Here is a 14,070-nt window from a genome sequence, read left to right on the forward strand (position 1 = left end):
CGAGTACATAGCGGAGAAATTTTGCGTCTATTGATCCGTGGCGCCATCCCAGACTGCTTCGGTGCGAGGGGAAAATGATAGCAGCCGTCTTGTTGAAGCTGTAAGGATGAAGCAACAGATCAAAACGTCGAGTAAAAAATATTTGAGCGACAGATGGCATCCTAGCATTTACTAGCATGTACTCAGTATTACTTTTTGTAATGACATTGTTATAGATTTCCCAGAGTTGAAGAGTAGTCTGTCTGTCTGGAAAGTTTGATGGACTTTCCAAAGCTTGAGCTATGGAATTGTCTGAATATTCTGTAGGACAGTGGGAATTTAATTTGTGCTAATATTGGCATGAATGGACCCTGGCATCGCGTTTTTCATAAGAAAATCCTTGGAATGACTTTGAAGTCACGTTCAGTTTTTGCCATTTCAAGCTATTCATTGGACCTAAACTGCTTCAACTTTTCTCCTGTAGTGTATTTTGTCACCCAAACTTTGTCAATATGGTATTCATTTTTCCCGCACATATGCAATGATGGTGCTTTTTTTTTTTTTTTTTTTTTTTCTTTCGCCAGTTGAAATAGTTTCTTCTGAAAGTTGCCCAAAAATAACCCGAGCTACCGGTTTCCTCCGCTCTGGTGCCTCAGTGGCAGCAAGCCTGTGAATTCCTGACCATCCTTTGGAGATCCCCTCGGCCTTTCTTCTCACTCCCAGCCCCCGTTGCCGACAATTTCAGTCTGCGTGGCGGTTTGAAGGGGCTGCCAGGTGCTGCTGGCTCCAACCATATGTCCGAAGACACCGCCTAGGGGGGCATGGGGATGGGGGTGGGGTTCCGGGATCAAAATCTGGAGCTACCTCTAAGAACGACCCGCCGTAAAACTTGGCTCCAACTCGCCGGAAGCTCGTCCCTGACCTTTCCAGGCCAGAGCAAAGGTTCCGCGGCTTCCCTTCCACGTTCCCGTGGGCTCGAGGGGGCGACGGCGGATGCAGTTGGCCCGGCGCGGCGAGGGGAAAAGTCTGTCGAGTCTGTCAGTCGACCCGGAGTTCGTTGTATTCCCATCTTGGTCTGTCAGGAAGTTTCCTCTGTGTCTGTTTCTGATCCAGGGATGCGATTTTGTGTGGATTGTGCTCACGCTACCCCCAGGTGGGGGCTGTGAGCCTGCTGATAGCTAAGCTTGTGCACACGCAGAATGAAAGACTTGCATCAGAGTTTGAGAAGCACTATAAAGCAGAGTACACACGTATCGAGAATCGTGCCAGAAATTTGCAGCTTTTATTTCCTCCCGTCTGATCAAAGTCGGCAAATCCCCGATGATCGGATGTCTCGAAACGATTATCCTGGCCAATTACCCTGCGGTGTGCTGGAAAGGACTTTTGGAAGTATTAAAGATACAGTGGTACCTTGACTTATAGGTGCCCCAACTTTTTCAAGCTACAAGCTGTCACCTGCATGTTTTTTTTTCTTTGTTTTTTTGCTTTGTTTTGCAAGGCCAAATTTTTCCCATGAGCTCGCTTTACCTTCACCGTCACTCGAGTAAAGTTGAGGAAAAAAAAAAAACAACGGTGCAATTACAGCAGTTAACGCCCTTGCATGTGAACAAGGAGCACCACAGTTGCGGATCCACTTGCAGCCGTCTTTTGAAAGAGAGCAACTGTCAAATAAAAAAACACTAACAAGGAGCTGCTGTATGCCACAACTCACACCCAGACGCTCACACGCTGACTAACTAGCAAAAACAATTACTTTAAGGCATTTGCATTTTTTTTATTAAACTTTATTTTGATTATATAAAATAATATACAATATACAGTCTTTTTCTATATAAAAAAACGGAACCAAAAAGTGTTTTGTTTTTTTTTTTTTTTTTGGCAGCCTTCGACAGATAAATTTTCATTGGTTTTATACAAAGTAAATTCAAGTTACCACCCTCATCGCAAAGCAAATTAAATCCATAATTCAAGTTACCATTTATGTATGTATGGTACCACAGTTTGAGCATTTCCCAGCCCCTTACGATAAAAGTCAGCGACGACTGATTTTTTTTTTTTTATCGGATTTTGGAAAGGATTTGAGGAAGATTGGGACCTATTAATGGCCACTATTCACATTTTGAAATTATTCATATTCCAGAGAAATTGTCCTCTTTGGTACCATTGGAAATGACGATGATTTTCATCATATCCATAATATGGAGACTCTTTAACTGTAAATTTAGAAAAACGGACATGCCACTACTAAGAAGGTGTGCGAAATCTGAAATACAAGTTTTTGCACAGCTCTCGCATGAGACGCTCGGCTTCCTCCATTAACGATATTTTGCGCCCTTTTCCAGACCAGCGACGCACCCTGAAGTCACCCGGACGGGGAAAAAGGAGCTCCTCATCAGCCGTCACCTCTTGTGAGATGAAAAGGCCTCGCAAAGCAGTTCACCACCCGGCGAGACCGAGCTCAGCCGCCTTCAGACGTGTTTGACAGAAGTGGCAGGTACTTGACCTTCTTCTCCGGCTTCTGCGGCGCCCTGGGCGGAGCGCTGTCGCCGCCGCCGCCTGCCCCAGTCTGCTTGTTTGTGTTTATTCAACTTGAAAACTGTCAGATGAGACAAAATCTGGTTTAAAAGACAACACGTGGACCTCAGATACCGCCGCTATAGTATTTCTCTAGTAATGTCTGTAATATTTTTAATAATAATCGTGGGCAATGAGAATAAGCTTGAGCACCATATAGCAACCGGACATTTGGTTCTGTCCCTTTAGCAGGGAAAAAAAAATGTTTTAACTTGATAGGCGGCTGTTGCATATCCATTGGCCACAGTTACACTCCTCTAAATGAAGGGTATTAGCTTTCGGCTAAAATTTCAGGATGAAGTAAGACTGCGCAGGAAACCTTCCAGGTGAACTTAATTTGACCTTCTCAAAACGTTTGAACGCACTTGTCCACCTCTTCAATGTTTCAGTACATTTTGCAGCACCTTGCGGAATCCAAAGCAGGTTTTTGATTCGCGCTTGGACCAAGAAGTCTCCTTTTATGCCTTTCTGTGATTCCTCCGGTCTCCGTATTTCTCTTTCAAGCTGATGAGGACTAGACTGCGAAACCCGTTTGTACTCTTGCTCGATTGTGATGTGTCGTCGTGAGGAAGAGGAATGTTTGAATACCATTTTTAAGTGACACGGGAAATCTATTGGTCGATTTATGGCTCAAACACCCAATAACCTTTTTTTGAGTAGTGGATATTCCCGACATTAAGAAAGGAACCATGATACGCCTTCATGGACAAAACGCCCACAGATGTCAAAACGGTAACATTATAAACAGTCACCATTTAGTGGCTTAAACATAAATTATGATACACACCACTAAGTGGGTTTTGTAATGTCTACCAAATTGGACTGTAATGTCAGTTACGTGTCCAATATCAGTAAAAAATGGTTCTTGCGGGAAAGGTAAGAAAGCTAGTGAACAAAAAAAAAAAAAAAAAACAGACAGAAAAAATGCTTTGCGTCGTTAGAGGGCGGCCGATATCAACGTGAATTTCAAAGCATTTTTACCGTTTCACGTAAAGTCGGCACGCTCGTCAAAAAGAGCAAATCAACGTTTTTGTCCATTTTCAATTAATGTCTTAAATGTAAATGATGCTTTGCAACTGAACGTAAGTGGGATAAAGTTGTACGGTATTGTAATGTACATAAATTCAATGTGGCGTGGCATCAGGAATGATTTCCATGGTAGGTGCATGTCCACTGTGAGAGATCATTTAACAAGAAAAATCCAGAAATCACAATGTATGATTTTTTTATTTATTTATTTATTTTTTTTTTAAACAATTTGTGTGATACAGCTGCACATAAGTATTTGAACACCTGTCCATCAGCTAGAATTCTGACCCTCAAAGACCCGTTAGTCCACCTTTAAAAGTCCAACTGTACTCCGTGTATTATCCTGAAGAGGAGGATGCACGAGAAAGACTTAGATGGGAAAAAGATGGCACGCCGTGGCGACCCCGAACGGGACAAGCCGAAAGGAAAAGAAGATGCAGCACCTGTGGGAGGTCGTTAGCTGCCTAAAGACACCTGTCCACCCCATGCAAGCAGTAAGACTCAAACTTGTAACATGGGCAAGACCAAAGAGCTGTCCAAAGACACCAGAGACAAAATTGTACAACTCCACAAGGCTGGAAAGGGCGACGGAGAAATTGCCGAGCAACTTGGTGAAAAAAGGTCCACTGTTGGAGCAATCATTAGAAAATGGTAGAAGCTAAACGTGACGGTCAATCTCAATTGGAGTGAAGCACCATGCAAGATATCACCTCATGGGGTCTCAGTGATCCTTAGAAAGGTGACGAATCAGCCCGGGACTACACGACAGGACTTGGTCAATGACCTGAAAAGAGCTGGGACCACCGTTTCCAAGGTGACTGTCGGTAATACGCTTGGACGTCGTGGTCTGAAATCATGCCTGGCACGGAAGTTTCCCCTGCTTAAACCGGCAAATGTCAAGACCCGTCTTAAGTTTGCCAATGACCGTTTGGATGATACAGAGGAGTCATGGGAGAACGTTTTGTGGTCAGATGAGACCAAAATGGAACTTTTCGGTCATAATGAGAAGTGGGAAAACTTGCAATGTAGCAGGGGGTTCAAATGCTCATTTTCTTCACCGTTTGTGCAACATTGAGTTGCACATAAAGTTGTCGTAACAATCAATTCAACATTTTTGCCCGTTTTCAGTCAAACCTCTCCAATCAGTCTGTCTTAAAGTGAATAGCGCGTCCAACAATGAAGAAGACCTACGGTGTCCAAAACGGTGTACTGTCATGTTGGATATCAGTAAACATGCCCGAGCTCTTTCCAAGTTAGAAAACAGAAACGGGATCCTCTGCAGCCGCGCGGCAAAAAGTACATTGTCTTGTTAGCCGGCTGTTGCATATTAATGCAGAGGCCACCGATATGGTCGAGTGAAGGGATCGCTCAGTCGCGAATAAGTCAAGGCGAAGGCGGGATGGCTCCTTTTCTTTTTTTTTTTTTTTTTTTATTTTTCGCTCTCCCTCTCTCTCTCTCTCTCTCTCTCTCTCTCTCTCTCTCTGTCTTGCTCGATGCATCACGAAGATGATGGCGTTACGGCAACATCCTCGGGGGGGGGGGGGGAGGGCCCCGAATGAAGGCGGGCGGGCGTACAGTGGCCGACACGGCCGCGGTCGTCGACTGAACTCGGAGCTGGCGTTCCGCGTCAGCCTTCTGTTTGCGGGGAAGGCGGCTACATTTTTTACAGCCTCGACACGCATTTCCATTTTTTTTTTTTTTTTTGTGTGTGTGTCCCAACTTCTCATCTCCGCTAACAATCGGCGAAATGTCAGCGTACTTTCAGCCAGCTCTAAATTAAACATTCAACTTTTCCGAGTACACACTTTTAGAGTTGTTCTTTGCCGTTCCGTTTCACCTTTTCCGCTACTTTTTCAATTTTTCCGCCAAATGAAACGCATTTTTATTCATGTCTTTTATTTTAATGCACATATCCAAAAACATCAGCGTTCCGACTTTCTCGCCCGGTCAGATGTCACATTCCCCGTATTAGCGTAATGGTCAAGAAAAGTCGACTTAATCCGGGTGGGGGGAGGGGTGCGAGGCATATTTTATTAATGGGGACTATTAATATTCCATCGCTGTGGGTGTGTTTCTTTTTGCAGAAGCATAATGAATAACTGAACACCTCCACGGTAGCAGGCTCCTCGGCATGAATATTCAGGCCCCGGTGAGCTGAGAGCTTCTCCTGCACATTGGAAACGCATCCCACCCGAGCTCCAATTTTCTCCCGGGAGCACAAGAGGAAGCGGGCGCCTCTTTTTCCCGATCAAACGTTCCGGCTGCCCTTGTGCTGGGAATAATCGATTCCTCTTGCGTGGCTTTGCGTGGGTATTTAAGCGATTGATTTAATCGCGAGCTTCTGGGCCGATACAGGATTGATGCGGATCGGTCAACGGTGGGTCACGTCGCGTGATAAAAGCTAGCTGGGGCGAGAGGCCATCTTGCCTCTCATCGCCACATTTTTGGGGAGGTGGTTTTATATCTTGCTATTTTATGCGGCTGCACAGCAACATCATCACACCAGCACCTCAAATTCATGTTCAGTTGCTAATTTAATACGCAAAAAAAAAAAAAATCATTGACAATATTAGAATAGGGTGCCAGGGGTTTCTGAATTAGGGTTTCAGGCCTCGGTTCGGGATTTGAAAATGTGCCATTAGGACATGGCTAGGGTTTAAAGTTTGGCATCCTCGAAATGTTAGATTTTCAGATAACGCGTTCAAGGTTAAATTTTCAAGAAAAGTTAGGCATTAAAAGTTGTACGAGGGCAGCAGAACAGCGGTGAGATGTGCCGTAGGTGTGTCGGAAGAATTTAAGGTGGAGTTGGGACTGCATCTGGGATCCGCGCTGAGCCCCCTCCTGTTTGCGGTAGTAATGTATCGGCTGACTGATGAGGTTAGACTGCAATCCCCTTGGACCATGATGTTCGCAGATGATATTGTGATATGTAGTGAAAGCAGGGAGCAGGCGTATATATATATATATCAAAGATATGGTTATAAATTGGGAAATTTGGTGTGTAAGTTACTTTCCGCACCTTCTGTAACATTAGAATGAACCAGTTTTCCTATCTGACAATGTCCCGTTGGGTTACTCGCCACCGACTCTTTCGAGACGGAACACCATGAAGAAGACCGTATTATGCGTAACACTGAACTTTGGAAGGACCACATCTCCGCAGAGAGCCCGATTCTTCTCAGCGAACCCTCTCCCACCCCCCCACCCCCCTCGGCTTGCTCCGCGTCCTTGTGTTGTCTAGTCAACTGCTTTCCGCCGAGACGGTCCGCAGAGAAATATACGACTGGGCCGCATATCACGGCCATCCATCAGCTCGACTCTCCCAAATGTGGCGCGCGCCGTTATGAAAGCGGCACCGTCGTATATCAAATTATTCTACAGACAAATCAAAACCTCGCACAAACACACTTTCACTTGGGGGCACTTGCCTCGACACGTTTGGGGGCCCAATTTTGTTTACAGTGTGCAATATGCACCACACATGCTAATCCCTCAAAGGCACAGTTGAGATTTGAACACGAAAAAAAATTTGTTTTCATGTCGATGCAAACGTCGGTTGGCAAGAGAGAAATATTTCTATAATTGGTTGTTTGGCTAGTTAGTAGATTGGTTGGTGAGTCGACTGGTTAGAAAAGGTTATGCTACTGTTGTTGGTTGGTCGGTTTTGTCAAGCCTTCATTGTTGCGTTGGACGTTTCAAAGGATGGAGACCGTGCAACAATTAAAATCGCAACCGTCTGTGGTGTATGCGCTGGATTAGATTTCTGTAGATTGAATCATCCGTGGATTATTGCTTCTCTTGGTGGGCGACATTTGCATTTTATAAAGCAAAGATCGCTGTCCTGTCTTGAGTTCTTGTCCAAATTAGTTGCGTTGTATTCATCCATCCATTATCCAAGCTGCTTATCCTCACAAGGGTCACGGGAGAGCCGGAGCCTATCCCAGCTAGCTTCGGGCGAAAGGCGGACCACACCCTTAACTGGTCGACAGTAAGTCGCAGGGCAGATATCGACACCATCACTGAGTGGGAATCGATCCCACGCTCCCCACACCAAAGTGTGTACCACGACGCCATCAGTGACGGGTTGTATTCTTTAAATTGTGTGCAATAAGCATATCTTTAAATTGTGTACCAAATCTTGGCATATCAATTAAGTTGATGTATTGGGTCATACATTTGTTTTTTTTTTTTTTTTGACTGCCCGCATGTCGCCCGTGACGCCCAGCGGCGCAAAGGGTAACGGCAGCAATGCCGCTAACCCTCGCTGCCTCCATTAGAGTCAGAAAAATCGGGATTACCCCCCGAGGGGCAGGGCTAATGACTGCCATGGCTGCAGAAAGCCGATTTAGCGAGACTGCGGCAGGGAGGCGTGAAGCCAAAATCTGCTACTAAGACCCAGTTTGAGACACTCGCCCTTATCGTCTGCTTCCGTCTTGGGAGAAAGTTCTAAAAAAATAAATCAAAATAGGTATGCAGTGCATGCATTCCCTCACTGTATAGTATATCACCATTTAAACAAAAGGATTGTGAGCTTCTGAAGTATCCGTCGCCCTTTGACAAATGTACTTTAATGTTACATCTTCACTGCGATGCTTTGAAAAGTTTATGTGGCTCCACTGCCGCCTGGGAGATTCCGTGTTTGTTTTTTTTTCCCCTAAAGTAGGATGGGATCTTTGAAAATAGAAAAAGTTGGATGGGAATTGAAGCAGTTTCACATGTGAAAGACTGATGAGAAATGGTGGTGCTACATGTAAAACCTGATTGAATTTGTGAGTTACGCATGCGTTATTACATCATTAAGATGATGTGTCAACCGCCAATCAACCCCTTGGGCAAAGTAAGGACAAAACATGAGGTACATGTGTGCAAAATTTCAATCTCACTTTAACAAAATAAACACACGTCCACTCACAACCTGTCACTTGCCTCAACGGATACCGAGTCACTCAACATCGACTTGCGAATAGTTTAGCTGGCTAGCGCATACACATCTAACGGGGTGTCAGTTGGTAGAAGCCAGTTGGCCGCCATCTTGGTACTCCCAAAAGGTGTGGAGGACATGGTTTACAGGTTGGATGATGGCGGGGTTTTTTCCTCAAAGTTTGGCATGTAGAATTAAAAGTGGTCGTGTGAGCTTGACATTTGTTCAGTTCTGGTAACATGAAGGATTTTGAATTTGACTTGGTAAGCTAAAAAAGGCAAAGTGCAAAGGAAAGACATACCGGGAAACCTTGCATATTACCTAGGGCCCGATTTCCGTGACATGTTAACATTTCCCAAAATACGCTGCGAAGCACTCTCATCATAACATAGCAAAAAAATAAGCATTTTTTTTTGTTTTGTCATAAAAACATTCAATTTGAAGTCAATCAGTTAGATATATTTTTGGAAACAAGGACTCGCATTGGGAAAATAATGCTGCAATGTCATATTTCAGCCAGAAAATTTCAACTAGTTTCCTCGCATTTGAATATCTCATTCAATTGGCAGAGTTCTGTATTGTGAAATTCATCAAGAATTTCACAGAAAATGTGTTTTCTTGCTTATCCACTGATGAAGTTTGGGAAAATATTTACATGGCTTTTTTGGGAAAAACCGTCGACCTATAAAGGTGAAGCAGAGAGTGAACCGTAAACAACACTTTGTTCAAGTGAATTAAGCTCGTCAGAAAATCAAAAAAACCTTTACAAAGAAACTTTAACAGTGTCAAAGTAAATCTTTTGAATTTACCTGTGGAATGTTTTCTCACAGCCACGAAACTGGCGATTAACGCCCAGGTCGGTATGGTTGTTTTGGGAGTATCAAGATGGCGGACGGCGATTTCAGTTTTGGTGGCCAATGAGCCATCAAAGTCTTTTTTTTTTTTTTTTTTTTTTTGCACACTCACTCTTTACCTCCGACCTCCTTCAACAGGTCAGGCCCCGCCTTTTAAAGTCACACATTCAGTCGCAGAAACTACAGTACTGTACAACTGGAGGAGGGTTATCCCCGAGTGGACAATAATAACACCTACACTTCGTTTGCATTTATTTCTGTCTTATAAGCGTGACACATCCGAAGACAACGGTGGAAACTGGTGGTCACACATACAAAGACTGATTTAAATCGGGGTTACGCATTCAGAGACCGTTGTGGAAAGTGATGGTTACACATGGAAAGACTAGTGGGAACGGGGGGGGGGGGGGGCTTACATACACACACACACCAAAAGTCTCTTTTGCGGCATCTTTAAGGAATTAATACCCACGGGGGTGAATGCTTTGTGCGCCGTTCCTGCAGTCTTTTTTAGATTCCACTCAGCTCTATCAAAAGGCTTCAGCGCCGTGTGACATATAAGAATATCTGATCTAAGGGCGTTCTTATCGTTTACTGCCACTTCTCTTGCTCCCTCTATTTTCTTTTGTTCCCCACCCCACCCCGACTCGTCCGCTGTCAGTGTCGCGTCACGGCTCCCCATCCTGTCTAAATAACACGTGCGCATGCGGCGGCACCTTATTGATCGGTGGCTGGGCCAGCGGAGAGCGAACTTGTGTAGAAGTTTGTACAATTGATCTCGCACCCCCCCCCCCCCCCACCATCCCTTGTCCGCTGTTTTCGGTCACATTTTTACTACTTAAATGTGTATTCAATATGCGGGAAAGGCCAAGTGGAGGTAATTGTGTTCCAAGTCTCTAATTTTTATTGCAGTGGTGCACCCAGTAAAAAAAAAAAAAACAACAACAAAAAAAGCAGGCGTTTGCTGCTTTTTAACCGTAGGACATTTCTCGATGGGGAAGTATGGCTGGAAAATGAACTCGCCACGGGATTTCCAGCATTGTGCACCGCTGTACGGAATCGGGATGCCCAGGACGCTGGCTATTTCTTTACCTCTCTGGCATCATCGGATCCTCGAAGTTGCTGCTTAGAAGGTTTTCAAGCACTGACATTTCAATGCTAATTTCACTTTTCAGCAGTATTTTTCCCAAAAATAAAAGCTAATGGAGTTATGCTTGGGTGTGGGCCATAGCTGAGATTGCACAGTCGTTGTTGACCTACCTACCCTAACTTAGCTATTACCTACTTACTCTCAGCCAAGGGTGCTCAATGCGTCGATCGTACCACTTTCATACGGAATGTGAGGCGGAGAACTTTTTCACGATGTCGTCTTCGAAGCGCGTTTGCCTCATCTGCCAGAGCAGTGAAACGTGGAGCGGCATTTTCGAACCGTTTGTGGAAAATAGGACACCGGCATTCCGCCGAAAAGCGAGCTGAGAATGAGAAAAGTGAACGAACTGAAATCCCAAATGACCGCACGGCAGTCACTTTTCACACAATGTAGTTCAACGGCGAAAGCCGCCACCGAAGCGTCGTTTCTGGGTTCGTCACATCATCGTTAATGACAAGAAGTCCTTCCAAGACGATATTTTAAAAATAAGGCGGAAATATTATCTTCAATTGCAGCTGTGAAGGCGTTTTGAACCCATGGCTGATGTGTGCAAGGACATTGGAGATTGTGTTTCTTACTGCAGTTGGACGAATCCTCTAACGTGAGTGACACGGCCCAGGTGTGCATTTTCATTCGTGTGAACTCGGATAGTCGCAAAAATTTTTTAAAGTTAATTATGTTGTGAAATATTGGCTCATGCGGTTATGCAAGGCACACAAACATACATTTTTTACACACAAAAAATCCTCAATATACTTTAAAATAAATATGTTTTGCATTTTTGTAGTGGGTAAATCTTTGTGACTTGGTCATTCATTGGTCATTTCAAAAAAAAAAAAAAAAAAAAAAAAACCACCTCCCAACCAACGTCGATTGCAAGACGCTAGATGCTTGAGAAGTAGCTCTTGGGGTAAAAAAAGCCCGGGCACCCATGCTCTAAGCTATCCCACCATACCCATGTAGCTATCTAGCGTGTTTTGCACAAAATCAGAATTAGTATGCATGTACGATGTGACTTTGTTTTTAAGTTTGAAAAAACGTAAATCACACGACGATGTTGCAGCCGCGTTGACGCCCGACTGCATTTTCTCCGAAATCTTTGCATATTTGTGAAGGAGGCAAGTCTGGCGAAGGATTAGGGGGAGAACAGCAAACTGCCAAAATCTGCACAGCCTGTCAAGAGTTTGGAAAAGAAAGAGACAGGAGAGGCGAGGGAAAAAAAAAAAATGTCAAGGAGGAGACTGCAAATGAGGCTTGTTTCAATAAGGGGATCGATGGGGATGCAGGAAAAGATGTTGTGCGCATTGATGGTAAGTGTCCATTGGCAAACACCAGACAGGAGGTTATTGAAGGGGATATGTGTGCGTCTACTGGGGGCGAGCGGCGGGTATAGAGATTGTGTCACAGGAAATAGATGAGTTATTCCACCCCCCTCCCCACACAAGTTTTCCTTCCCCCTTTGTTGTGAGACTTTAACACAATGCTCCCAGGTAGCAGCCGTGGCTGCGGAGAAACATGATGTATATTTCATTTCCAAATCAGCCCACCGGTATATTTATTCCAGTTCCTCGCGATGCAATGATGATGATCACTCGTGGCTCGCGTACCGGTCGGGTGGATCTCTACGGGCTTGGTAATTATTTTTAGGCGCTTGCCCTTTGTGTTTGTTCACTACCTCGGCCTGGAACTTCTTTGGGAAGACGTGATCGTTGGGGACAGCCCTTCAGCAGTTGTCCATGTCACAGGGCCTCGTGGGGGTGCACTTTTCTCTGTGCAGGCCAGCCTTTACATTTTCCATGCTGATGAGCTGCTGAAGGTATCTCCCCGTCAACTCATGTCCTTCCTGCCATTAGCGGGTAAAAGCCTCTTTGGCTGGAATTTAAAAAAAATACTAATAAAAAAAAAATACAGCTTTATTTTTTTTTTTTTATCACTCTAAATATTCGCATAGTCATATAGTGAGTCGTCCATTTTTGTTGAATATTAGCCAGAGATTTTTTTCAAGTAAGTGTATTTTTCCAAATTTATAATCTATATTATTATCATTTGCGTCCTTATTTTTTCTAACGCGTTAATGTCTCCCTCGTACCACAATCATCTGTTGATTTCCGTGTACTCACATTACAAATTCACATTATGTTCCTTTGTTTATAGTTTTTATCTCATTGAAATCCATTATTTTTCACTCTTACAAATAAAATAAAATTGAGAATTTTGTACAAAGGAAATGCTGACTAGAATCGATGGATGGATATTACACTCGCACTTGTAGAAAATGGATATTCTGATCAATTATTATTGAAATGTTAGCCAGCGTACATTAATCTATCTTAATAAATGCCTTTAACTAGTGTACTGGTCAAATGTCATACTGGATGTCCTCGGTTTGCAACATTCCCAATGTAAAATTTTCATTGTTATGAAGTCCTGTAGTGTAAAAATATAAATCACAAAAATAAAAAGGGTTTTCCATATAAATATCAACTGTAATCAGGACATTTTTTTCATTGGAAACAACAGCCAGTGAATAGATTTGCGCATGCTCCGTTACCGTCAGACTTTTCTGATTTTCCCCATTGGTTGTTTTCCAATAACGGTCTAGAACCAACAACGTCTTTTGATTTTGCTAATTTATGGGATTGCATGTGTATGCAAAGATTTGACACAGTCCTACTCATGTTGCTCAAACAGTCCAGGTTATTCAAGGCCGTACACTTAAAACTAACGATCTTGAGTTTTTGCTGTCGAAACTTGATGACCATTTGCATTGCATTTTGAGTGAATTGTTCATTTCATCTTTTGGGCATTGATGGGAGAATCGGTCTTTGATGCGTCTCACTTCAAAATAGTTCTGCGACGTGCGGTGACAATGAGTCATCGTGACGTGTCAATATTTGGGATCAGGTCCACCTTGAGAAAATGTCAGGAACCCTCCTGTCCATCGCTGCGGATGAGGAAAAATGCTGTTTGTCAGAACAAAACGAAAAAAACGGTGAAAAACAAAACGAAAAAAAAAAAAAAAAACACCACAACCATAACTTAACATGCCGGCGCATCATTGGGAATTAAACCCAGCCATCACATCTCAGCTCTGCTTTGTGTCCCTCACACTTCCTCTTTTTTTTTCTTTTTCCTGCCATGCCAGGAAGTGCTCGTCGGAGGTGACGAGGGAGCACAACTCGTGAGCATTTGGCACTGCCACAGAAGGTATAATACACACCGCGCTACACCGCATGCCAAAGGAAAATACACTGATCCCTTGCGCTGGGCTTTATTAGATCCAGACGTGGCGCAGCGTCGCTCGCAGCTGCTCTGCAGACTTGATCTAATCACACGGGCTGAGCCGCACACAAGTCATATGCAGGCACACGGCTGCTCGATTGCGATGACAATAACCGTCCTGACATTTACAGTAGGCAGTGTTATATTTCCTTCCGATTGGGTGGCAGGTGATCTAAAAAAAGATTCACATTTTGAAATTTTTGCAATCTGAATACCACAAAGACTAAATTAAAATGAGACAATGGCAATGGCATGAGTGTTTATGTAACAATTGCTTCTGT

The 14,070-nt window shown here is 43.8% G+C and overlaps 1 protein-coding gene across 9 annotated transcripts in view; it reads left to right on the forward strand.

Moving 5' to 3' along the window:
- LOC133514180 (uncharacterized) overlaps positions 1-14,070 on the forward strand; it is a 140,602-nt gene that overhangs the window by 30,126 nt on the left and 96,406 nt on the right. For 7 of the 9 annotated variants that reach the window (XM_061845626.1, XM_061845631.1, XM_061845633.1 and 4 more), the window contains 2 exons: positions 2,322-2,473; positions 13,653-13,714. The gene's annotated coding sequence lies outside the window, so the exon portion shown is untranslated. The remainder of the gene's footprint in view (positions 1-2,321; positions 2,474-13,652; positions 13,715-14,070) is intronic. The other 2 variants (XM_061845632.1, XM_061845629.1) reach the window with 1 other exon arrangement.

Source organism: Syngnathoides biaculeatus, chromosome 16, assembly GCF_019802595.1.
Source record: "Syngnathoides biaculeatus isolate LvHL_M chromosome 16, ASM1980259v1, whole genome shotgun sequence".
Lineage (NCBI taxonomy): Eukaryota > Metazoa > Chordata > Actinopteri > Syngnathiformes > Syngnathidae > Syngnathoides > Syngnathoides biaculeatus.